General features: G+C 38.1%; 1 protein-coding gene across 5 annotated transcripts in view; it reads right to left on the bottom strand.

The window, feature by feature from the left end:
• The window catches only part of elfn2b (extracellular leucine-rich repeat and fibronectin type III domain containing 2b), an 83,904-nt gene extending 59,044 nt beyond the window's left edge, over window positions 1–24,860 (bottom strand). For 3 of the 5 annotated variants that reach the window (XM_079864217.1, XM_079864218.1, XM_079864215.1), the window contains exon 1: window positions 22,036–22,214. The gene's annotated coding sequence lies outside the window, so the exon portion shown is untranslated. Of the gene's footprint in view, window positions 1–22,035; window positions 22,215–22,580; window positions 22,658–24,648 lie in introns of those variants that run through there. The other 2 variants (XM_079864216.1, XM_079864219.1) reach the window with 2 other exon arrangements.
• Window positions 24,861–27,318: the final 2,458 nt, after the last annotated feature.

The raw sequence follows: 27,318 nt of genomic DNA, 5'->3' as shown, positions 1-27,318 counted from the left end.
GTGTCTTAAAAACACACACATAGGCGATACCCTCACTAAATACACACATCGCATTTGAAACTGTTCCAATATACAGGCCGATGTCCCAAATGTTTATAGTCATTGTTTATTCATCCAGCTTTGCACCCCGGACTCAAGCCTTCTGCTCTGATGGTGACTCATTAACTACCTGCAGAATTAACCCTGCATTTGCCCTGCACATTACACAAGGTGCAGGGGGAGATGTAAAAACAATGAGAACAGAGCAAGTGAGAGAAAAAGTGAAAGACAGAGTGACTCCCTAGGAATGTACTCCCTTTTTGACCACAAGGAGGTGCATCACACTGGACAATCCAAACCACAAAGAAGGTGTGCACATCCCACACGCACCCTAACTGGGCAACGTTTCGACCATCAGGTCTTCATCAGGCGCAATCGGGTGCCTGATGAATACCTGATGGTCAAAACACTGCGCTTTCAATAAAAAGTTGTTTAGAGTTGTTGTTTTCGTTGTGATGTTCTATAAAAAAAATCAGTTGTATTGACAATTGAACATTTAAGATGACTTAAGATGCAAACAGAGAGAAATAACTGCAGAAGTGGAGGAAAGAATTGCCCTGCCCTTATTTTTCCTTGACTGCATTTAACTTTAACACGAGAAATAGATTTCGTTCCATTATATGAAGTCGTGGCCACAAGAAAAATATGTTGTTCTCTCAGCATAGGATCTCGAGGCCACGACTTTACATCGCGTGGCCACAACATAAGGATGTTGGGAAACGCTTTAGATTACAGCCCGGAAAGGCTTTCGGGATTTATAGTGTAACTATAAAGTACTTACATATAAGTATAAGAGAACAATATGTATAGTTTGGGGAATAAAGGGGTAACAACCAGGAGAATAAAAAAATTATTTATACTGTAAGTATTATAGAACTAAGTAACTACTTATTCTACTATTATGATACAGCAATCTTACATTTGGGAGCAATTTAGCAAGAGCATACACTGTTGTTTTTGTAATAATGGTGTACCAATACAAACTGTATGCTTTTTTTTTTAAATTACAGGGTATATGTATTTATACAGTAATATTTTTAACAAAAGTGCACTGAAAACTAAAACTATATACTTTTGCTTAAATATTGCGGAAAAATTCTCTTGTTTCAAGTAGTGGTGCTTGTTACCCTCTTGTTCCATGTAGTTACAGGGTAAGTGTGGCATTGCGGGCCGTGTTACTGTCACATACTGCTCTGAGACAAGAAGGTTGAGGATCCAAATGCAGTTTTATTGAAAGGGTAATCCACAATCGTAGTCGAAAACAGGCAAGAGGTCAAAGCACAGTAAATCCAGAGGGTGAGATAGGAACAGGAAAACCAGGACACAGGCAGATTTCAACAACCAGGAACATAGAAAACAGTGGAATTACTCAGAAATGCAGTATAAACATTAAACAAGACTTCGCAGATAATGAATGAGAAAACCAGGCTTATATGGGGTGAGCTAAACAAGGTAATGACATACAGGTGGATGGGATGAGTCCAGGCAGAGAATTATGGGAGATGTAGTTTGTGAGGGAATGACAAAAGTCTGATGTGGAGTGCCCTCTGGTGGCATTCCAGCTGGTGACCGTTACAGTTACCCTCTTGTTCCATGTAGTTACAGGGTAAGTACAATAAAAATACATACACACAATCTAATATCACTGACTCGGAAACCTTTATTTGGAAAAACAATTTAATTCAAAACAGATTTACAACACTTCTTTTTAATTAAAAACTGCTTTTTTTAATCAACAATTCATTTCAAATGCTTAAGTCTTGACAGAAAGTAGCATGTTTTGTCCACCCTTTTTTCTCTTGCTTGGCTTCTTCCTTTTGTTCCTCTTCTTCTTTTTCTTTTCTTTTCTTCAATGCCACTAGTTTGTTTAAGCCAAAAGCAGATGTAAAAACACTGTGCAGAAAACTAGGTTGTAAATTAATTAACAGAATAGATTAATATAGCTGGCCATTCAAAACATCTGATTGTATAAACAGTAGTAAAAATGCAGTTAAAAGAAAAGTATTTTTGAATACTTCAGAGTAATATAATGCAAACTACTCAGCTCTTTGGATAAAGCACAATAACATCCCACACAGTATTTTAAAATCTGAAATTTCGAGAATATGTACTTAAAATGGTAATCAATTTTAAGAGAATCAACAGATACTCAAGAAGTGCATTGTTGCCTCAATTTTCTGAACTTCTTTCCCGAGTTTTACATTGTTTACTTATATTTAAGGCCCTCTAGAGGTTAAAAAACAAAACTGCATGCATTTTGCGAATGAACATTGTTTTGGTTGTGCTTCGGCTCTGCGTGACTGTGTGGATGAATAGGTTCTTTCTCATAGCTAAAAAAAAGAGAGATTATCCTACTGCTCATGAAACATTCCCTATAGGCTTGAGAGATAACCACTTTAGATGGAAAGGATCTCCAGCTGACTAGCTGAAGCTGTTACTATAGCTTTACCCATTAATAGACATGGTACTTCATTGAAAATAAATTGCTCAAATCACAATAGATAATGCTTTACAATGAACTCTGTTAGAGAGCTATATGGCAGTTTATCTGTTCAATAAAATACCTTTCCACCAGTTGAGTGATAAAATCTCTGAAAAGCCATGCCAATGTTGATTCTTGTTTTATTACGAGCTCTGTCGCGTTCTCTTTTTGCCAACAAACTCTCCTCTGTTCAGCGTTAAAAAAAATAATAATAAAAAAATAAAAAACAGGTGATTCAGACCCATAAAACTTCCGTTCATCTTTGGAACACAAATTAAGATATTTTTGATGAAATCCGAGAGGTTTTTCTGAACATTTAAAACATTTAATTAGTTACAAAGTGATAAGCATCTCTATATTGGAAGATTCAAATATATGCAGAAAATGGTGCAAAGGCATGTATGAATTTGAGTATCCTGCGTGTGAGCAAATCATTGCACTGGATTACACTGGGAAGATGACTCAACACCCTGGCCAGTGAATAAATAGAAGCACATGACACGCAAGTGAAGCGAGGAAAATTGGCACTCAGATATTCTCAATACTTAGACGGGGACCTCATGATCCCATACATCCTCTTTGGCATTAAAAAATTGCCCAGAAATCCATCAGTTTGACCCCATTCAAATTATTCTATGGGCACAGGCAGCTTTCAGGATTCCCTGCCAGGAGGTTTGGGAACAATAATCATCTCCCCGCCACTCCATCATGTAAACCACGAGGAAACAGATTAGTTCGATCATACACCATATGCTGGAAGTCCAGCATGTGAGTTTCACCCTGACTGCAGAGTATTTATAATGCACTTTTTACAGTATTTGTGTCAAAGTCTACATTTCTGGCTTCCTTCAATGTCTTTGGCCTGTGCAGTGAAGGGCTCATGACATAAAGCTTGGAGATGGGTCCACCATCCCCATCGGCCAGAGAAATGTGTAGCAGCAATTCCAACTTGTTTTTTTAAAGTGGATAAAGCCAGATTCCCACTCTGCGGAGGACTCATGACACCATGAAGATGTGTGACCAACTAGTGTCAAGACTCTTCAACACTCCAAGACAGACCGTAATATGAATGTACATAACTATTTATTAGATGTCCTCATTCCCTTATACAAAGTGCAGACAGAGCATCAAATGGCTGGACACACTGACAAACTTCGCATGAACCCAATGGATGAGTCAAACTCATGATTGAATGCTTGAATTTTCAATGACAAGAGAGCATCAAAATAAAGTGTTACCTAACTCTCATCTTTTAAAGTGTCACTGCATAGACCAATTATGCAAAGTTTTATTTTATTTAAGTTTTATTACCTGGGTCTTTCCTGCAATTCAGTGCCTTTGGGGCAGTGAAACTTAATGCTCTATCATTAAGGGACATTTTAAAGTTTTCAGAAGTCTTGATGACAAATTGCTCTATTTACATAAATATTTTAAATATATCAGGACATAAAATGTACACCCTAAACAGCAAAGTAGCCTAGCAGATATCTGATATAAAGTGTAACTTGTTTAAAATACACAATCATTCATAAGTTTAGGGTCAGTAAGATTTTTATGTTCACTAAGGCTGCATTTATATTTGTATTTAATAAAGGGAAAAAAAGTAAGATTGTAAAATAATTATACAAATTTTTAATAAAATTATTCTGTTATGTCGAAGCGTAATTTTTTAGCATCATTACTTCACTACCAGTCTTCAGAGTCACATGATCCTTCAGAAATCATTCTAATATGATTTGCTGCTCAAGAAACATTTCTTATTATTATCAATATTGAAAACAGTGCATAATATTTTTTGTGGAAAGTGTGATACATTTTTAGGATTGTTTGATAAATATAAAGTTCTAAAAAATAGTGGCCTAATGGTTAGAAAGTCAGACTGGTAACCCGAAGGTTGTGGGTTTGACTCTCAATACCAGGAGGAAATGATTGAGACACCGAACACCCATTCGCTCCCCGGACGCAACAGCAAAAAAATTTGCCCATTGCTCCAGGTGTGTGTGTAAGTTCACTACTCACTACTCCTAATGTGTGTGCACTAACTTGGATGCATTAATTCTGAGTATGGGTTAACATGCTTGGCCTTCACATTTCACTTTCACTTTCAAAATATCTGCACAGATCTTCAAACAAAGGTGAGGCGAGTCACGTGCTGGCGATGCTGCACCACATGTCTCAGAGGCAGAGTGGGGAAACTGCCATTCAGCTGTTTTCAAACTCACGTCAACAGCAGTGGAGTGACCGTGCAAGTTTTAGTGGGTTGAAATCAACGGGTCAAGGTGGCAGTCGCTTTAGAGATACATTTACATCTTTTAAGACACATATACCATGGTTCATTTTTTAAAGTGATTGGTTAGATTCCCTGTTAGTTTTCATGCTGATTTATTGATTTTAATATATGCAAAGGAAACTAAACTTCATTCTTTTCTTGTCCTATCTCTACTCTGTCTTTCCCTCACTTTCATTGTCCCCAGGCGCTCTGACGCCTCCATGCATGTGGTCATGTGGCACTCTGGGGTGTTAGTGAGTCAGTAGGGCGTGAACTGCTTTGAACAGGCTGCCTCTCTCTCTCTCTCCCACCCTCCATCCCTCTTTCCTGATGATTTCACTCAACTCTGAAACTGTGCGCATCTCCCTCCATCTCAGTTAATCTCTTTCTCTCCCTTCCTTGTCCATTTCTGCCATCTGTTTTTAAAGCCTCACGCTAACCATCCATTAGGAATTAATGAGCTTTACATAACCAGGCCATACTTGCTAATTAGACTACTGTACACCAGTTGTAACATTTACAAACCATAATTTCAATCTAAAGCTTCTTGACTTAACAGCTTGGTATGCTAGCCTTTCAGAAAATACTTTCAATATAGAAACATTACTAAAAACAAATGCTGTATTTACATGCTTCCTCATCCTTCATAAACCTAAAAAAAGGTAAGCCAGATCAATGTATCATAGGGTGCACATTGAACAGCAGCATCAAGCATATCAATCCGTGCACTGCCTCCTCCTCCTCCTCCCTCCTTCTGCATTTGTATTGTTTAGGACCACAGTGTGTTACAATCTCAACACTGCAATAATTTCATTTTGCACAGTCATCACAACTGTTGCCATTCTAACCCCCGTGAGCAGCAGAGCATGACAGCATGCACTTATAAACACCGTTCAACACTCAATCTCCCTCTACCAGCCTGAATACGGCTGCGGGCCAAGAGCCGACTCGCCCGCCCAAATCAAGCGGCGCAGAGAGGTCATGTGGGAGTGAGGAAGGATGACCAGACTGTGAACGGGGTGAGAAGAGAGTGAGGTGTGTGGCTCTGTAGCTATTAAAAAGGAAATCAGTCTTTTCCTTGAAAATTTCATTTACAGCTTGGCAATAGCCTACACAAAGTTTGGTGTTTTGGCAAAGGTTTTTGGTAGTGAAAAAATATATATTAAATTAAAACTGGCCATATTTAGTTTGGAAAAAGTTATTTAATATTAATTATGTATCGTCCCACACAGACACACAACACTCGTATTTGCACTGCTTGCTTCGCTTGTCAGTCTGTTTGTAAAGTAGGAATTTTTCAGTGACTCTTTCTGCAGTTGCATTGTTACGCCAGTAGGAGGCAAAATGTGAGTGTCTTTATGAGTGAATCAATAAATGATACATTCAGCTGATTAATTTGTGGAACTCAACAAGTGGCTCTCTTTAAGAGTGAGTCACTGAATCGCACAAGCAATTTGTTCAGAAACACTTAGGTCTTAGCACTGTATTCAAAAGAAAAACTACTGATGCTGCTTTATAATAGTCAGTGGTACTGGAATTTTAGTCATGAGCATTTGTGTTGGACCTTCAGTATCAAAAGGATGAAGGTTGAACATCACTGATGTGTGCATGGAAACGCACACAAAAAAGCATTAATTCAAGTCAACAGACATGTCAGGGTGACATGACTCACTCAGAGCACATTAGACATGCATGTTGCACAAGTAGCATAAAGCATTATGATTGGTTGTCAGGAAGAGATATGCAATTTGTGTGTGTGAGAGGGGGAATCAAGTCCCCCTGCTTTGGAATGGAAATCAACATTTACCCTAAAATACAAACGCTGTTGAGATTTGTGGGAAATGCTTAAGTAAAGAAAACAGACACGAGTTGACCTGATTCCTTATCCTCTGACCCAATCACATGCGAGAGGGAATCCCATTGGGCAATGCATCATTACTAATCCACTAATGCTGAATCATGGAATAGATCAGATTTAGAGATCGCACAAAGAGCAGCTTATTGAGGGGCTGGCTACTGACAGAGAAACTGTGCAAAATCAGTAAAACACTTAAGGTTTGTGCTAATCCTGGTTAACAGTTTTGCACGAGTGCACAGTAAAGCGATATGGAAAGTGAATCATAACGAATCACATTGTTCACCCCTTACTGTGAATAAAAAATCTTCAATAGGATTCTATTAACTCCGGCCCTTTCCATTACCAAGATTATTTCATAAAAATTTAAAGGGAACATTAGGGTTCGAAAGGAAATAAAAGTCTGCTAATTTATTATAGGCTATGTCTTGTAAGACATTTGGCTCAACGGGAAGCCTAAATGTTACATTCTGCAGTAAAATAGTAAGTAAAGTGAACTCTGGCACTAGAATACGTGTTCACCTCTATCTTTTAAAATGCATGTCTGTGGTTTTCTAGTTACCTAGATTTGATTTAAAATAAGAACTCAAGCTGGCATGGCACAAAGCATCAATGAATTTTAGTCAATTTGTTTTTCAACATTTGAATATGAATTATACAATATGAATTGCAATAGAGAATATGTTCATCCTACCATATCAGCTCTGTCCTGTTATAAATTTTGATATGAATTATGCATCATATCAAAGATGTGGAAACAGAACAAATTCCATGGTTAGTGAAATCTGTACAATTCCACAACAGTAAACAATGTAACCGTAATCTAACACAAATTAATTGTTAACCCCTTCTATTGCACCCCCCTCCCCCCATTCTGGCTGTATATACTTGAATGATATTTAATGATATACTGTATCAAATGTATATGGTAATTTATATTATATTTATTCACGCATAGTATGTCATCATACTCAAAGCCCCTAATCTGCACAATTCAAGTGTGAAGTGAATGAATTCTGAAAAGTGAAGTGAATGTCTACATGTATGCCCTGCTCATTGTGAGCAGTGAAAGCTGCACTATAGGAACCCTGTGAATGGGAATGCAGCTAATATCTGTGTGATGGGAGAATGTCTGCAGCATGTGATGTTTTCATGATTGGGCACAAAAGCAACTGAGCTGTCCATGGTTCGGAAAATAGAAGCCAGTCATGACTCACAGACAGAGAAATAGTGACAGAGAATTAATAGGAGTTAATAGATGAGTATATCATTTGGAGTTTAGAAAACGAGCAAACGTGTGACCTGAATTATTTTTATTTTTTTTCTTCAAACAAAGAATCGTACTGACCCCAAACTTTTGAATGGTATAATATAACAAGTATATAATATTTGTAATTTTGTTTGAATTTAAAAAGAGCCAGAAGAGAAGAGTCCTGTTAAGTCTCAGCGGACACATTTAGCCCTGGTCTAGCGGCTGTGTCTCGGTTTATGTGCCTCAGTAGCTGTATAATACTAGTGTGGGTCCACAGGGAGAAAGAGTTAGAAATGGAAGTCCCATTGGTGACTGCTGACCTTGCAAACATGTTGTGCTTGAGTGGACATGTCAGTCTGATGAAGGCCTGAGTCCAGACCCGTAAAGTGACCTCTTCTGTATACACACATTCACACACTCAGTGTTGTGTGCTGCCCACTAAACACCATCACTCATGAAGTCACACTTCAAAATGAACACTTTTACAGATATATAAGGGTACTTGTAAAATACATTTAAAAAAACAAACAAAAAAAAAACTTTTTGTCACCTAATCAAAATACCTAGTCAAAATATGAGAAAATGACCAAGTCAAAATATGAGAAAATGTTTAAGTTATATTCACAAAACAACATAAATTAAGATTACGATACAGTACATAAATAAAAAAATATATATTTACTGAGCATCACATCAGGTAAATGCACATTTACACACTGTAATTGTAATTGTAAAAAGAAGTGTCCCAAAATAGGAATGTGGGTTTTATAAATCACTACATAATTTAACTAATAGTTGTATTCAGTTTATTATAATTACTGTACACAGTCAACTTCTTAATAAAAAAAACTATATTTGCTGAGCAACAAATCTAACACTTATTCACTCATCAGTGAAGCCAAATAAATGAGTGGTCACATGTTCGAAACATGATTACATGAACATGAAATTATGTGTTTGAATAAAAGCACACCCTTTTATCCAAAGCAACTTGGATTGCATTCAAGACATAAACATTTTCAGGGAATCATCCCCTTGACCATGGCGTTGCTTGCACCATGTTCACCTCTGTCACCACTGAAGTGTATTAATTTAGAGAAGATTATAATGAAAAGCCAGTCTGGTAATCTAAGCCAGACTCGTAACACAGATTCAGATCTTTTTTTGCAGCACACGTGTCAATTGTCTTTTACTGGCTTCAGCTCAACTTTTCAAACCCTGACAGAGGAATTCTGTGGAAAAAGTACACAGATAGCGAAAACCATTCATGTAGAGTTGCGTTGCGCTAACGAAAGACTGAAAAGAAGCAACAAATCCAGTGGGAGTTATGGAATCCTCACAGTTTCACGGATTATGTGCTTTAGAAGGTTATCAACTTTGAAGTTGCTCTCTGGAGGACTATTCTAAAAATGAGACCTTTCCTAGGTGTGTTTTCAGTTATTGTTCACACTATTAAAAATAAAGGACATGAATCTCATTACCATTTTCAATAACAATCAAATTAAATTAAAACCAGTGTAAAAACCATTTGCATTCTCATTTAAGACACTAAACACGTTACTCCAGCACACCTTGACGTGCACAAACAGTATGTATGGGGAAGAATCACATCAAACCAGAAAGCACAAAACAAGCTCAACGATTCCTCAACCAAAAAAAAGGCAGTGAATTGGGTGGCGAATTAATTCTCACTTCACGATACTCGGTTTATTAAAGGTTCCATTACCAATTCAGGGCCATCCTGTGCACAAATCCAGGGCTGGGCTGGGAAATTCATTATGGTAATGAAAACACTGCTGTGCAGAGCAAGAAGCTGCATATCCTAATTTTTTGTCTGTTTCTTGCTTCTACCTTATTAAAGTATTATTAAATTTTAAAGACAGAAAATGTCCAGTTAGTTCAATGAAAGTGCCCCTTGTCAGAGAACGGATTTAAATGACCTGGGAAGGGTTGCATGAGCTGTAAGTAAGGTCTTAGCGAGACAGAATTCACACTAGGAGGCTACAATCTAAAAATGAGTCTGTCACTAACTCATTTAATTTAATTGAAACTCATTTAAAATAAATACACCAAAATCTATTTGAAATACATGTATTTCATGCTAAGTATACTACAAATACATTTACATACTTAAAGTCTAAATTGGAACTAATTTTGCACTTAAAGGTGCAATGGGTGATTCTCTACAGAATTTTTTTTTTGTTATGCTGGTTGAAAGTGTGATTTTTAATAGATGAGATAGTAAACTATCTTTTAGACTAACCATGTTTCTAACATCTAAATCTTACCTAACATTCTAACACTTTGAAACACAATGAACTAAGAAGTTCTGTTCTTTGCCTATTTGTGTCATGGAAAATTCTGAAGTGCTGACGATGACAATATCAAAAATATGACACATTGAGTAATCAGCTGAGCTCTTAACCCTTTACTTGTGTTTTTTCTTATGTTTCAAGATATTCTTGCTTATGCTAGTAACAGAGGGTAAAGGGGGGCTTGCTTTACCAATTGAACCAATCATATTGATAGAAGGTGACATGGTAGTCACGATGATCTTATTTGGTTGTGTCTGTCTTTATCCTATAAAACCTAATGTATTCTTCTTTTTCAGTGGGATTCTCTCTGAAATTTGTCTGAGATCCTCCGGCCGTGATTAATTATTCTTCTTGGGGTGAGATTCTCTGAGAATTGCTTAAGTACTCTCCCGGCCGTGATTAAAGCATTTAAAGGACATTTGCTGAAGTCTGTCTGTTTATTATTGCTGAGCAGCAAGTTAGAGTTAGGATTAGACCACTCAGCTGACGTCGATGTGTAGACGCGCTAGAGTATAAATATTATAGGAAACGTCTCGGTTACTAATGTAATCTTCATTCCCTGAAGGAGGGAACAGGAGAAGTAACGTCGACATGACGACGTGATTGGGATCCCAAGTACGTCGTCACATCGACGTTATGTCGAACGTGAGCGACTGAACGGGAACGTCTTGGTTACTAATGTAACCCTAAAGGAGGGAACGGGAGACGTGACGTTGAACGTGAGCGACTGAAAGGAAACTAACATCGACTGTAGACGTTCAGGGACGTCGATTGTAGACGAGACCCAGGTAGACTTAGGTCAGGAGCGAAAATAAAGAAAAATCTACTACAAAAGTCTTAGAGCAATATCCTGAGAGCAATCACTATGTTAAGCGGTCTAAACGTATTCTTATAAATATATATCATCTGTGGAAGGCACAGGACCATAAAATGTTCGTTCGGTCCGAATGAAATGATAGCATGTGTTCCCAGCGTGTGTTTGCATACCACTGTTCACGCAGACATCATACGTCATGAGCGCATTCACGTACTCTGTGCAGACAGAGCATGAATGGCAGGAAAACAACATAACTTTCCTTCTGAACCAAGTGGTGCCGCTATGTCCTGAAATCATGTATGAATAAAGCAGAAATACAGTGCATTCTTTTCCAATAAAGAAGTTTGTATTGTGCAATAAAGAAGTACTCCAAATAAAGTTTAATTATAATATTTATATCAGAAAGTCTCAAGTGATATATGTCAATAAATATGTTAATGGATTTGTACTGAGTATGAAATAAATGTATTTTAAATACATTTTGTTATAGGTTTTTTCACTAGAGTTTTTCACTAATTTGTTCTTATATAGATAGTTACCCAAACAATTTAAATCAAAAGAAAATCATAAAAGTTAGGATTGACATGAAGGTGAGTGAATGATGACAGAATTTTCATTTTTGGATGAACTATCCCTTTAAGACAAAACTGAGCTAGTAGGTCATAAGCTCTCCATGAAGTAATATGTAGTAGCAGAATATGACATATTGTAACCTATAGTGCATTGTAAATGATTCACATGACACAGGTTATTGTTAACTATTGCATTTTGTTTAAAGAAATGCTCAAACCACAACAGAATGGCGCAGCATATATTCGCCTCCATTATTCTCCCCACCAATGCAAGGCTCAGGGAAACCCCAAACATGGGTCTTAAAGTAACAAACACCCAGACCATTACAATATCAGCTGTACACATTAGTTTGTCTTACATAACTGTCAAGAGTAATAAATTCAATTTCCATCAAAATATGATACATATCTGTTATAGTTATATCCTTTATATAAATAATTTATTGCTTTATTAAACTATCAATGTTAATTTTTTAGAAACTATATCTAAGATGAAGAAATAAAGATACATAGCCTAATAAAAAATACTAATACACCAAATTGTATTAGTTTTTTTTTTTTTTTTTTTTTTGTGATGAAACACTGCATAAAAAAAGTGACATCAGGTGACACATAGGAAAGTGTTTAGTTTAGTGTAGAGCCACTTAGAAGTCATTTATTAATTTAATGTTTAATCCCTTCAAAAGGTAAACGAGTGTAAATGTCGTTGTATATGTCTAAAGGATTTAAGTCTGTCACACAGAACATGATCTCATTCATGTAATCCAATCACCTTGCCATTTTGTTCCAGCCATCACTCCTGGTATAGGAGGGCTCTGTATTTAACTTATATGTAGTGTTGCGATTTACTCGAGTTTAATAGTGCAACGCTCAGATATTTACGACTGCACAAGTTGTGGCTTAGCGCTCATTTAATTTCCAACCAGGCAAAGTTACAACTTATGCACAGCTGGTGGAATCAGCCCCTGGAAGTCTGAGTTTTCTGCTGAAACCTGTTCGTTCAGATTCTGTCCTGCTCTTAACTCGAACACCATTAAATGAAAATAAGAGTACAACTATACATCGTATTAACCAGCAAAACACAGAGAGCTTGGCATTAGAGAGAGAGAGAGAGAGAGAGAGAGAGAGAGAGAGGGAGGGTGGGAGATGGTGGGAGTTGAGAAGTGGGCAGAGAGTCAGAAGAATGTTATTGCCAAAACACTGAATTGGGACAGGCAGAAAAAACACTAGTATCTGTGATACGGAGCTCCTCTCTGAACAGCGGTTCTTCTACCCAAAGCAGGAAAGAGAGAAAAAAGGATCACCAAGACATTCTTGGTTACTTATTGCTACAAATCCTCCTATTTCTCAGCTTCTCTCTCTTTCTCTGTCTCCCAGGTTTGTATGCTTCACACTCACTAGTAGTGGATGATAGGGGGTAACGGGTCTGGAGTGCTGCAGATGGCAGATGGTGGTACCACACACATACACACACACACACACACACACACACACACACACACACACACACACACACACACACACACACACACACACACACACACACACACACACACACACACACACACACACACACACACACACACAAAAGTCTCTAACCATGTATGCCTTCTCTTGCTCATAAATTAACATACGTGAATGCTTACCCCTTCTGTGTGCCTGTCTCTCACAAATATGGACATGATCAAGGTCTCTGCACATACTGAGTCAATCAGCTGAAGAGCTGTACCTATCCAGGCACCGATAAACAGATCTGTCAAATTGCAAAACAAAAGCAAGATATATAGAAATATGATGAACTAAATGCAATGCAAAAATCAAACTTAGCTTAGGCGATTAAAGATCAGTAAGCATGATGAAAATGCTTTGGCAGATGTTAATTGGGATATTGGTTTCCACAGAAATCTTTCCTTTATTGCAAATGCACTGCATCACTGAAGCTAAAAAAGGTAAATAATTATCTCTTTCAGAAGTATACAAAAGCAGAAATGATATACTGCTCTTACACAACAAAACAATTCAGCTAGTTTCAGGTCAAATCACTAATATCTCTTCCAAAAAAATTCTAGTGCTCATAAACAAAGCATAAAATGCAAGTTTGTTACGTCAAGAGAGTTTTAAAAATATCCAGCAACATCACAAAATATTTCAACCAAATGCTTGAATAGGGGCAAACTGCAGTAACCTAAAATTGAATGTGCATTTGACACATTTGCATATTTGACACATTGGAATATCTATGGTAATTCCCATGATCTCTTTCTCTCCCTCTCTGTCCCCGGTTTTCTTATCAGGGTTGTGTGGTAATGTTGCTGCCTGTGTAGAACAACTGTTCTTCGGACATTATCTCCACAATGATCGTCAATTTGAGGCTGAGAGAGTGATGGACCAATTTTTTTCTCTCTCTTTTTTCTTTCTTGAGATGGAGTACTCTATAATATAAAATCCTGATCTTAGACAAACATGTGTACTGTATTATGTAAGGGATAATATACAGTCAGACAGTCATTATCACAAAATAACCCCCTTGGGTGATACAAGGTCACTATAAAGATTACTATATTTGCGTCCACAGCGGACGACATTGTTCTATTCTAAACAAGTGCTTCTCTACCGCTTTAAATGCTCAAGGTCGTTACAGCAGGATGGAAGCTGATTGGCTGTGTGATGGATTTTTTAATTAATAAAATAGTAAACTGTATATCAAACTAATCATAACTCTAACATCTAACATTCTAACTTCGAACAAAATGTACTGTTCGAAACCAAGGGAAAACTTGTGACTTTGAGTGTATGTGTGTATAAATAACAAATAGGGGAAATTAAACTGGACAGATGACTAGGTTTGAAACCTTGTGATTTCAAAAGTAATCACAACAACAGAATTTGCTCCTACCTAGTAACAGAAGGGTTTGTCTATGAAGAACCAATCAAATTGTGGGAAATTATGTAATGTATCAAGTCATTTTTGCCATACCCCTATTCTATAAAAACTGTTCTTCTATCTCTCATCTTCTTGGGATATTCTCTGGAGAACTGCTCTGAGATCCCCCGGCCGTGATTAAAGCATTTAAAGGACATTTGTTGAGGTCTGTCTGTTATTATTGCTGCAGCAAGCTAGTTAGGGGAACAAGTATTAGCACCCAGCCGATGTCGATGAGTAGACGCGCTAGGGTATAGGGTTAGGCTCGGCCGACGTCGACTGTAGATGCGCTAGAGTATAAATATTACAGGACATAGTTAGGTTTAGGGAAAAATCTAACACAGCTGTCAATGTTTTTATCGTTCGTCAGCTGGATAAAATCGTTCTGAAAGTGATTCCAATGATATCGTTTCTCTGTCCCATTATCGTTATGGTTATGGTGGCGACTCTGCTATTCTTTTACAATTAGAATTTTTTTTTTTTGTTATCGATATCTTAAAAGCCCATCCACAACAGGGACGATAATTATGATAACAATAAAGATATTGATAACGATAAAAAAATCTTGCTTACTGTAAAAGAATAGCAGAGTCGCCACCACACCTATACAGATAACGGCACAGAGGAATGATACTATCATTGGAATCACTTCCAGAACTTTTTTTTTTTCAGCTGATGAATGATAAAAACCTTGATAGCCAATCAGAATCCTTGGATGCCACAGATGACCAATCACAATTGACCAATCAGAATCAAGTATTCCAGAGCGCTATAAATAACTAAAATAATAGTCAAATCTTTGCTAAATGTCCGCTTTTAAGTGTCGTTTTGAGTGAAAGAAATGTCATGTTCTCTGAGTTGGTAAAGTACAAAGATGGACATTGTAAACATCACTCTTTTAAATGTCAGATGTGCTAATGTATGGGTGAAGGAATAAGACCGAGAAAGAGAATGAGAGGTCTGATCTCAGGATATGAGTTTACTTAAATGCAGCGAGAATGTTAATAATTTTTTTTCCTCACACTCTAACTCACACTATTTGTGGTTTGAACATGACATTTTTTTCATGAAAAACATGAAAAAAGAGAGGTGTGCGATTACTTTTAAAAGTACTTATTTTTCCATCAAACAGACTGACAGACTTTCAAGTCGACATGAAATTAAAATTTACCCTATTTACTTTGTTAGTGCATATTAGTCTTGTGGTGAACAATTAAGTTAATACACAGAAACAAATTGTTTGCCGTGGTAATCTTTAATCAAAATCTGAAAAGTTACTTCCGGTCTAGGGCTGAACAATTAATTGCAATTTCCATGTAATCGCACTTAAATCGAGATGGCTTATCGCGATTTTAAAATCGCAAAGGCTGCGATTATTTTTTTTCCGCAGTTTGTCATTGATGTACGGCTCTGTAAACGCTTCTCCACCTGAAAGCACTGTGAGTTTGAGTCACTTATAACGTGCATTTGAAAAATCAACACGCGTCAAACATCTTTCCAAACATGAGAAGCATTTATGAACCTCTTGTCCAACAACAGACAATATTTAATAACATGCATTTACTCCAAACTCACTTCATAACAACAGTTGAGCATCCTTCTGTGAGATAATGTGGCTTCTTACACAGAATAAGGCAGTCGTGTGTTTATAAGTCATGTTTAATCAAAGCGTTTCAATCTTCTGTTTATTCAGCTACAGCGATAGGGATTTCCTGGAATGATGCGCATTATTGTACTTCTGCGGCGGGGCATATTTAGCGTGTTTGCATGAGAGCGCCCTCTGGCGTTCAAATGGGGCAGTATTTACTACCAATCAACCGCACTCCACTGACAAGCTGCGCATAAAATAATCGCAGCATTTGCCAAATAGCGTGCGGTTTTATTGCGATAATCGTGCAGCCCTATTCCGGTCTGGAATGGCGATCCTTTTCTGATGACGTCAGTTTGACGGCTTGGGTTGAAAACGCTTAACCACTCCCCTCAAACCGTTAGGCCGTGTGTCCACCAAAGCGTTTTTAGCCAGCTGAAAACGCTAGACGCTCTGCTGAAAACGCCAAACTGTGGGCGCTTGAGATCGCTTTGGCAGCGCAGCGTTTTTTTCAGTTGAGACGCTTCGTTGCTATGATACAGAATATCCGCAGCACAGTTTACTTGTAACTGAGTTCGCAGATCATTTGTTTCATACTAAAAATTTATTTTTCATCCATTTTGTTCGGTTAGCTCTGCTGGTTGATGTCGTTGTACAGAAAGAATGTTGTGACAGTTGGTCGGTGTGGTATTTGTCCCGCCCCATCTCTACTGTGATTGGACGGCTGGGTAAAAAGTGACAGTGATGAGCGCTGCGTTTTACCCAAAGTTGAACATTCTTCAACTCTTGGCGACCTGTAAAAACCGCAGAGCGCTCGGCGCTTCAGCGTGAAAAAAACACTCAGCGCCTCGTTACTCATGGCGTTTTAAAAACGCAGCGCTCCCATTGAAAACAATTGAAAAAACACGCCAGCCGCGTGAAAAAACGCTTTGGTGGACACACAGCCTTAGGCCGTGTGTCCACCAAAGCGTTTTTAGCCAGCTGAAAACGCTAGGCGCTCTGCTGAAAACGCCTAGCTGTGAGCGCTTGAGAGCGTTTTGGCAGCGTTGCGTTTTTTTCAGTTGAGATACTTTGCTTGTTATGATACGGAATATCCGCGAAACTGTTACTAGTATCTCATTTCACACATATTTTGTTTCTGTGTTGATTCTATATTAAAATGTCAATACAATGTAATGTATTTTCTCTGGCTCTTGTTTTAAATGATTTTGTTGTTGTCATCTGTTGACGTACGTTGTACAAGCAGAATGTGGCGGACGCGGTTGGTCGGTGTGGTATTAGTCCCGCCCCTCCTCCACTGTGATTGGACGGTTGGGTAAAAAGTGACAGTGATGAGCGCTGCGTTTTACCAAAAGTTGAACATTCTTCAACTCTCGGCGACCTGTAAAAAACGCCGAACGCTCAGCGCTTCAGCGTGAAAAAGACACTCAGCGCCTCGTTACGCTCATGGCGTTTTAAAAACACGGCGCTCCCATTGAAAACAATTGAAAAAACATGCCAGCCGCGTGAAAAAACGCTTTGGTGGACACACGGCCTTAGACTGCTATGAGCGAGATGGAGAGGAGGAGCGCTAAAGTAAAACCCTGCCCTCTGTTCAATATTCCGTTTAACTAGGAAATATGTCACAACACTGGAGAAAAGTCGTTCGCAACTTCCGGTTCACGGGAACTTTCAAATGTTGCAGACTTACACTGAAAAGAGGACTCAGTCACACATATCACGGTGGCTTGAGGGTGGACTCTTTTTTTGTCTTGGTCTTGTAAACAACAATCTAACAACACCCTAGTAACCACATAGCAACAAACAAACACCCAACTGCATATCAAAAACCTGGCAACCACCCATCATAGCCTACTGGAGAGTTTTACACAGGTTAGTGCCACTCTTGGAAAATATAAACAAATGAATGCTATCACTTTCACATGACAACTTTAGGCAACATTTCATATGTAGTAGGTCTACTGTTTAATGTATTAATTTGAATATATGAACTTACACAGATACAACAAACATGTACGCAGACTGTCAGCATACACGGTCTAACAGATCCACGTTGTAATAGCAGTGCTTAAGGTAATTTAGGGCCCCCCTCCCATAGTACTGGGAGTGTAATTAGCCCCCTGAGCCAGCCAATAGGAAGTGACAGTAAGGTAAACAGGCAAGCCTCATTAACCCATCATCATGAGACTCGTAATGAGGAGACACACACCACAATTACAATCAGCACATCATCATAACACACACTGGCAGGAAGTTGTATGTCATCTGGAGAGACGAGTTTGCTGTTTGCTAGGCAAACGTGTGAAGATGATGAGCATGTTTAGGTAGGCAACACATTCACTAGAAAAATATCAGCTTTCACACACTCAAGTGCAAATTCATACAAATGAATGCATACTATGTGTGAATCTGTGTGGGTCTAAAGTCTAGATTGACACATAGACAATACCTGAGACAGCTGCATGTGTTTCAGTGTATCAGTGTAGTGTGCCCAAAAAGCATTTAAGCATTTCTGTGTTTCTTAACATCTAACTACATTTACTGCATGATAATAATGTTGTCACATGATTTGAGTTGTAACACAGCAATTAAGCCCATTACAAATGAACAACAGGAATGAAATGATGCATAAGGGCACATCCTCCTGAGGTGACAGTAGAAGTTGTATTACATTTATATCAAGGATTTAGATCTTCATGTCTGGTTTATACTTTGATTTGGGATCATGTTAAATGACAAAACTGGTATCATTCGAATGAACATTCTTATAGTAAAAGTACAAATAACATCCATATAAGCATTTTATGTTAAAAGCAGTAGCAATATCATGACAAAATTAAGCCCCAAACCACCCTCACGCTGTCCATTATGTTTTAAGGGTTTAATTTATTTGTCGTAATTTGTATAAGGTCTACACTATTATTCAAAAGTTCGGGGTCAGTAAGTTTTCTTTTAAGATATTATTTTATTCAGCAAAGATGCATTAAATTGATCAAAAGTGACAGTAAAGACTATTACGTTGTTACAAAATATATATATATATTTCAAATAATTCTATTTCAATTCTACTTCAAATAAATGCTGTTATTTTGAACTATGTATTTATCAAAAAATCCTGGAAAAAAAGTTTTACAAAAATGTTAAGCAGCACAACTGGTTTCAACATTGATAATAATAATTGTTTCTTGAGCATTAAATCAGCATAATGATTTCTGAAGGATCATGCGACTCTGAAGACTGGAGGAATGAGTTACTTTTAATCTTTGTAACAGACACAGAGAATATGTGAAGTATCGGCTAAGCTAAAATGTTGACACAATGTTGTGCAGTCACTACAGACATAAGCATGGTCACTCATTCAGTTTAATCTTAAAAAAAAGAAGAAAAAAGAAAAGAAAAGAGGCTAGTATTACATAAACCAAATGACTTATTAATTACCCAGAGCCTTATTACTACAACAACATTTGCTTAAATGCAAGACAGACTGACTAGATGAAACAGGTTCCTCATTTGCCAAAGGGCAAACACACTTCTTTCTTTCCAAGGAGTTAACAAAAACAATTTAACAAATGTTTAGACGCAGAGTTGCACTGATATTATCTCTCATCGATTCTGTTACCGTAATAATAAGTGATCACATCTCAACTCTTTTATTGATTATGTGGCTTGCTTAGGCAGCATGACATATGATTACTTAATAGCACAGGTCAGCACTTCTCTACTTTCACACTAACAACATGATTAAAAATGTGTGATTGATGTGATTAAAATTATCTATTGCCCTACAAAACAGGAACAGCTCTGACTTCACACACAACATTCTTGTGGTCCAATAGCCACAGTCTTCATTACTAAATCAAAGCGATTATTCATTAATGGGAAGCAGAATATAAGACTCCCCTCCCCCTTAACACACATACTTTCTCCCTCAGTCTCTGTCTCTCTTATATCATTATAAGGCTCTAATTAAAAGGCACATTGAAAGCCTGCAGGGTTTCGATCTTTAGGGACGTATTTGGAACAAAGGGACAGTTGAGCTTGGCATCATAATTACTGCCTCTCCGTGCAGTGAGGAGAAAGATGCATTAAGTGCAGAAGAACAACATAATCTATAAGTGCCTATTTCCTTCCTTACGCTGGTTTCACTTCACACCAAGCAGCATCAACCACATTTAAACATTTAAAGACCAGATTGTGCACCCTCAAACCATGAAGCTTGCGGGGTGATGTTGAAAATGTCCTCCACTTCACTACGCTGGTGGCTTGACCTTTGTGTCCATAGCTGTTGGACAGTCTGTGAAAACACAGCGCTCCTGTGGCTGAGGAACTGAGCTAATTACTCTGAGTATCAATGACTGATAGAGGAAGATCGAACACTGTGGCACCCACCTGTGCAAACCAATGGGATTGTAATCCTGCTAAACTCTGCTATAAGCACTTCCACAAGTCATTTATTGCCACTGATTACCAATTTTAAAACTTGTTTCACTATTGAGAAGGAAGACACTGTGATATGAATTGACTTCACTGTAAAAATTATTACATGCATGCTGCTCCAGACCGGATTACAATTTGTGCATTGCTTAGTGACCCGTATCTTTATTGCATAAATATGGTTTGCATCGCACGCACGCACGCACACACACACACGTTGTGTTTTCATGCTTTATGGGGACTTTCCATAGACATAATGATTTTAGCTGTACAAACTGTACATTCTATCCCCTTACCCTAAACCTCACAGAAAACTTTCTGTATTTTTATATTTTCAAAAAACATCACTTATTATGATTTATAAGCTGTTTTACTCATGGGGACCAAAACAAAAATCCCCAAAAGGACAAGAATTTTGTATATTGCCATCTTTGTGTCTTTACCAGGCCACACCATAGACTGTAACACACACACACACACACGCATTATATAAACGCACTGCACGACTATATAAAATGTAAGTGCATTTATGTTGAATGTTATATAGCCTGTATTTATAATAGAATACATTTAGAAAAGGAAACAATAGGGGAAAAATATAAATGTAAAAAAAATGTCCAACAGGTTTTTTCAGGGAAATTAGGCTACTGAAACTTCATAGAGACAAATCACAGGCAGTGCCTCGCCGTTACTTGTCAATGCATATTAAAATAAACCTTAATCATTGTTCAGTAGCTATATTTTAATCTCTCACCCTTACAAACACGCACATCCTCTGAGCTGTGAATGTAATTCCACCACACAGTTCATGGAGACGCAATGCTTTCTGACATTCTTTCATACATACTAATGAATAATACATGAGATGAAAAGAATCATGCCAAAGTTATGAAATACTAAAGGAACATGCCCCTTCCATCGTCTTAATGCTGCTGTGAACCGAAACCGTGTCACGCAGTTCGCCAACAAAACCCAGCCATGGTGTATTAATACCAAATCCCCTCCGCACATCTGTTAGTGGCGATCTAACGGTGCGCCCTAAGTGCACCTCCTGCAGTCGCTCTCCATGTTTTTTACATGGCTATAGATTAAGACCAGCTCCCAGTGAACTACATCCTATGTGAGGAGACGCAGGATCATTCACATGGCACCACACAAGTAACACTCACGAGAAAAATCTCCTCAAACCTACATATTTGCGCTTCAACGACTGCCTTGAAATACACGCGTTGAGGCGCATAGATTCTGACAGAAAACGCGCTGCGCCAGAAACGCGTGAATGCGTTGACGGGTTCTACATGGTTTCTGAATAAAGCGTGTGAGTTGCGGCGCGTGCAGGTGGCTTCTCATCAGAGCAATGCGCAGTCTGGGCAACTACGATGCCTGCTCTCCGATACAGTGTGAAGAGGTGGTCCATATTTTCCGCCCAGGCATGCCTGCCATCGACTATTGCAAATTTGGGTGATATAAATACAGAAAAGTTTCTTACCTCTGTCAGTGTCTTCTCTGAAAAGATTCCGCTGTTTGTTTAGCTGCCTATCCGCTTTACTACACTGTGGGATCAGGGAGAGATACAGAATGAGGATGGGAGGGGGAGTGAGAGAGTGAAGATCGGGGTAGACCTTTCTACACTGGGATGATGCCACTCCTGCGTGATCCCAACCGCAATATGCAGCCACCCGATATGTTAGACGAAGATGCCATCACTTTTTATTTAAAGATCATCTGCCCCCACCTCCCTACTATCCACCTTCTCACCTAATGTGTTTTACAGTATATCATCTTGTAGGAGCTGCTCTAAATTGTCTTTGGATATGTGCTAATATTGTTTTTTTTTTTTTTTTTTTTTTTTTGCTTCAAATTGCTTGAGGCACCATTTGAGGTTCCTCAAACTCCATGACTGGTGAAAACCTCTGAAGAAATTCCAGGTAGCCCTTCAAAATGGTCAGTTCTCGCAGGAACTTACAAAATAGATCGCTTATATGGTTAGTTCATCCAGAAAAAAAAAAAAAAGAATTGTTTTCAAATACTCACCATCACGTCGTTCCAAACTGTAAGTCTTTCGTTTATCTTCAAAACTCAAAGATCTTTCTGTCCTTCAATTGACAGTCCACGCAACTACCACTTTGTGGCTTCAAGAAGTTCACAAAGAGATCCATATGAATCGAGCGTCCAAATTTTCTGAAGAAATTCAATAGCTTTATACAAAGATGAAAGTTTAAATTTAGGCTTTTATTCAAATATAAAAAGCTGAACCGTACATGCTTGACGCAAAATAACAAATCTCATTGGTTCTTGCGGAAGCTCAAACGTGCTGCGTAGCAAGAGAATGAACCTCGTTGATTCTGGCATGTCAAGCGAACATGCTCGAGCTTCCGTTTATCATATATATTTATTACATGGCTTGGTTGAATTCAAATGCAGAATGCGGTTATTTCTTGATAACAGACCGCTGCTAAGTATAACACACCGTTGCCAAAAACAGAGCTTTGCTATGGACGCAGGATTCTAACCGTAGAGACAGAACGGACTATTGCAACACATTCTCATACCCAAGACGTCACTTTTTGTCACTTTCAACCATGCTTCAATATCTGACGCTCAAAGCACCCTTTAGCGTCCATATGTGACGCTTCGGTTATGGGTAGGTTTAGGCGTCATGTAACTGACGCTTTCGAAAGCGTCAATATCCGACGCACAAAGCACCCTTAGCGTCAATATGAGACGCTTCGGTTGGGTAGGTTTAGGTCTGTGGTAGGGTTATGCGTCTCATATGGACGCTAAAGGGTGCTTTGAGCGTCAGATATTGAAGCATGGTTGAAAGTGACGTCTTGGGTATTTAGCGGAAGCAATACAAATCAATAAAAAGTTTTTAAATCAATAAATTCCTTTTTAAATCAATATTTTGTGTCAAATTATTGATTTATTTGGTAGGTAGCCATGTAATAAGCGGGATAATGTAGAGCGAGGCGGTTGTTATAGCGAATACAACCCCTTCAGGGTTCATGGTTGACAAAATATTCTGGTAGAAAATATACGCATTATGCCATGTGCAGTGTGTAACAGGTCTGCTGAGGGCTGGACTCTTAATCAAAGCAAGAAGGATATGGAGAAGAACGCAGTTGTTGTAGTATAGTTCACCCACACTCAAAAAAAGGTTCCTTTTCTTTTTCCCTAAAGAACCTTTTCGTGAACACAGATAACCATTTTTTGCCCCAATTTACAGTCTGGACAAGGTGACTCTAGTTGCCGAAAGTCAGAGCCAGTCTGCAGATTTGAGTTTACAGATTTCACAGAAAATTATGTGTGTAATGGTCACAGACTCCAATTATTTAGCTTCAAAGTTTGATTTCATCAAACTGGTTTGACATTTTGAGCCGATTTTAGAACTTATTGTTTTAATTTGTCATGAGTCTCCTAGCAACAAGGCAATGGTTTCTACATTTTGTTGAAAGTCTGGTAGTGTTATTTCCTTAGTCATTTAGTGTATGATGCCCAGGTTATCCTCTGTAACTATTTAAAAGTTCGGCAAGTGTATGATGCCTAGTGTTTTAAAATCTTTTCAGATTTTAAAAGTTGTGTAGTGTTCCAGCCTTTAGAAAACATTTTAATAACCTCAAGGACCTCTTTTTCACTTTAAAGAACCTTTTGTGCAATGCAGGATGGAAGGGTTTCATGGATGTTAAGTGTTTTTCAGTGAACCAATAATAAACCTTTATTTTTAAATAAGGAAAATTCTGTGATCACTTCTTATTCCCAACCTGTATTATTAAAAAAAAATCGTACAGGTTTTGACCGACATGAGGGAGAGGAAATGATTTTTGGGTGAACTATCCGTTTAAAAATTGTGCCTTGAGTCTGTGTAAGAAATGTTAAAAGTAGGGTAAGCAATTTTCAGAGTCGCTAGCAATAGCGAGCTAGCTTTGAAAGCATGAGATCCCACCCTCCCTTCAGAGTGTCTTAAAAGCCACATCTCCTTCAAACACATGAACGCGTGCATCAGGGAGCAAACAAAAGCGCCACGAGAGATGGCGTTAAACTACCTCATGTCTCAAAGCACATTACAATAATAACGAACATAAACAACTTAAAAAGAACTGACCTGTACCACCTGACTGCTGCAGTTTCGGCGTTGATAGTGCTGCCATTGAAATGCATAAATTCGAATCACGAACCGCTATAACGAGTATAACTTCACAGATTTCCATTTCTTCCAAATTACTGTAGTTGGCGTGAACGCAGCATAAGCTCATTGTTTCGGTTTAGGAGGAAGTGTTAAAGGGCTGCTATTTGTTTGTGGTGCTCGGTGACTGACGTCTGTGTAACTCTGCATATAATGAAACGTGCTGATAAAGTGTGATGTCTGCACAGGTGCGCGGAGGTATGGAATTACATACGCTGACAGGCCTTCCACTGACGATACACATATAAATGCATTTAGACCACTTAACTTAGTGATTGCTATCAGGATGTGAAGAGACTTTTAACCAGCATAAAAATAAAATAAAAATTCTTAACAAATCGCCCACCCTGCCTTTAACATGTTGGTGCATAAGATGAATAGAAAAAGATACAGAGAGTTGGATGCACTATAAAGTGATCCTTGTGAGAGCTGACTTGTAAAACCATCCAAGATGAGAATAACACATTTGCTCACACCGTTGGCAGAGCTATGACTGTAGGTTCTGTATAAGCCACATTTTCTTTCTCCCATCCAACTCGCTAAATCCAATGAAGAAATGTGAACGTGTTTACTAAATAGCAACCCCCAGCCTCCCCAACTCACGACTCAAGTGCTGCAGCTGTGTTCCCATGGCAACGTGCCGCAGAAGTGAGACAAGCAATGAGCCAAGGTAGAGCAAAAAGATACAGTGTGTGACACTGCTTAAAAAAGGCAGATATTTCCTCTTATCTCACGCTCCCGTTCCATCCCTCCATTACTGTCACTCTCTAGTCTCTCACGTCCATCTGTCGGAGCAACGGAGGCTCAGACACAGTGTTTTCATAACTGGCGGTCAAACTATGTTTGAAACGGGCCCACAAAGTAAAAAACGTACGATACTGACGTTATGTATGGAGGTTTTATTTGTGTTGAGCGAGAAGTGACGAGAGGACTCTCAAGGAGAAAGAGCATCATGTTTCTGTCTCTCACAGAGGAACTTTGAAATTCACTTTGAAAATAGAGACCAGGGTAGAGGAGAATTTATGAATAAATTATGGTGTGAATAAATGAACACATGCTGAGATGAGTGGAAATGGATCTATAGTTAGCAGATTTCTAGAGGTTATCAGAGTCTGATAAGGTTAACCCATAAGTTTCATTTGTTCCTCATTCCACTGCATGTTTCTTCTAGCAGCTTTAGCGTCACCAAGTTTCAATGTACACGTGCTGCCATCAAGTGGTGAGCAGAAGTAATCAATCAATCAGTCTTTACATTGTGATATGGTTTCCCTAAACTGAAGCGATTTCCATCTTTGCCCCTGCCATCTGTCAGTGGACGACTCTTTTCTCCAGACAATCTGTGCTCAAGCTGTGAATTAACTATGGATGTCATTTTCAGCAGGCAAACAGCCACACGGCAGCTGCCGTCAGTGGTGACAAATCTACTGTAAGTGGTTTCTGCAGATGCTGAACACATCGAAATGTTGTAGGTTGCTTCTCACATGCAAATGTACCAGACGCATAGCATAAGTAATTAATGGGTGAAATATTAATAGTAACATACACAAAACTAAAATAGTGAGTAGCCTTGCCTTAATCAAGTGTGCTATCATAACACATTTTATCCAACAAACACGTCCATGTTGCTCAGCAAGTATTTATTGTAGTACATAATTAGGATATAATACAATGGCTAAATGCAATAGGATGCAGTCTGAAATAAATAACAACTTGAGTTAGACACGTATGGCCTATGATGCTCAGTGTGACTAACTCTGTAAGAGGCTTTAGATAGCCCGCACAACATCTAGTAACCCAGATAGCACAAATCTATTTGATGTGATATTTACATCTGGAAGACGTATTTTTAAGAGTGTTTGCTCATCTGCAATACGTCTATAGGACGTTTCCTGTCAGATGTCAAATAGACGTTTAGAAGATGTCAGTTTAACATACTTTCTAAATCATTACATCTTAAAGACATCTTCTTAACGTCTATTTGACATCTGACAGGAAACGTCCTATAGACGTATTGCAGATGAGCAAACACTCTTAAAAATACGTCTTCCAGATGTAAATATCACATCAAATAGACTTGTGCTAAATGAAAAGTAAAAATTAGACTTTTAAATTGTCAAATATTGGAATGCAGAAGATTCAGAGACTAATATAAATGTGGTTAGATGAGCTTCTCAAAGGAGAAAATAAAACGTTCTGCACCCTGAGATACTGTAAGAATGCCACTAGAGGGCAGTGCTCCTTTTTGTTTGAATATTCCAATGTATACATTTCACACCGGGACTTTCCACTAAAGGTACAACATGGGGCCTGAAACTCTTAAACAAATATTTAAAAACAAAAACAAATTGTCAGATACATTTTGAACATGGCTATATGTCCAAAAAAAGGCCAGGCCAGTTTGATTAAATTGAACAGGCCTTTTGATAATTACATTTTTACAAATTGTTATCTTAATCTAAGTTAAGATTTCACTTAGTATGAGCTAGTTTGCGACCAAATGTTGGTTTAAGTTATTGATACATTTAACAACTCATAAAAGCTAAATATTATTTTTTATTTAATTGGCAATAAAAATGTGTTCATATTTTT

The sequence above is a fragment of the Squalius cephalus genome, assembly GCF_949319135.1.
Source record: "Squalius cephalus genome assembly, chromosome: 1".
NCBI lineage: Eukaryota > Metazoa > Chordata > Actinopteri > Cypriniformes > Leuciscidae > Squalius > Squalius cephalus.
Note: the sequence above shows the minus strand (reverse complement) of the source record. Positions and strands in the feature narration are given on the sequence as shown.